This window comes from Arachis duranensis, chromosome 6 (assembly GCF_000817695.3).
Source record: "Arachis duranensis cultivar V14167 chromosome 6, aradu.V14167.gnm2.J7QH, whole genome shotgun sequence".
NCBI classification, from domain to species: domain Eukaryota; kingdom Viridiplantae; phylum Streptophyta; class Magnoliopsida; order Fabales; family Fabaceae; genus Arachis; species Arachis duranensis.
This window is the reverse complement of record NC_029777.3, coordinates 98,590,438-98,590,749: the sequence shown is the minus strand read 5'-3', so window position 1 is coordinate 98,590,749 and position 312 is coordinate 98,590,438. Positions and strand designations below refer to the sequence as shown.

The 312-nt window shown below is 27.2% G+C and overlaps 1 protein-coding gene across 1 annotated transcript in view; it reads left to right on the top strand.

Moving 5' to 3' along the window:
- The window catches only part of LOC107495062 (protein ANTHESIS POMOTING FACTOR 1), a 6,957-nt gene that overhangs the window by 3,394 nt on the left and 3,251 nt on the right, over positions 1 to 312 (top strand). The gene's annotated exons all lie outside the window — the stretch shown is intronic.

Below are 312 nucleotides of genomic sequence, written 5' to 3'. Positions count from 1 at the left end.
TCTTTCCCTCTTCTTTCTTTTGTTTATTTATTTTTTTCTCACAGTTAACTGCCAAAGGACAAATCCATCCTAAAATTAATGTCACTTAATGGTAGGACCAATTTAATAAATTTTATGTATTGTTGGAGACATTTTTGACAATGAAAATAGGTTGGGGACTATTTTGATTTTTAACCCAAAGACTAAAACAGTATTTTATCTTTTCAGAATATACTTAATATTATATCAATTAGTAACAGATTATCTTTGAGTGCTTTGAGCTTACACATTTCATCAAGGGTTAATAAAAAAAATGAAAAACAATGGAAAGAG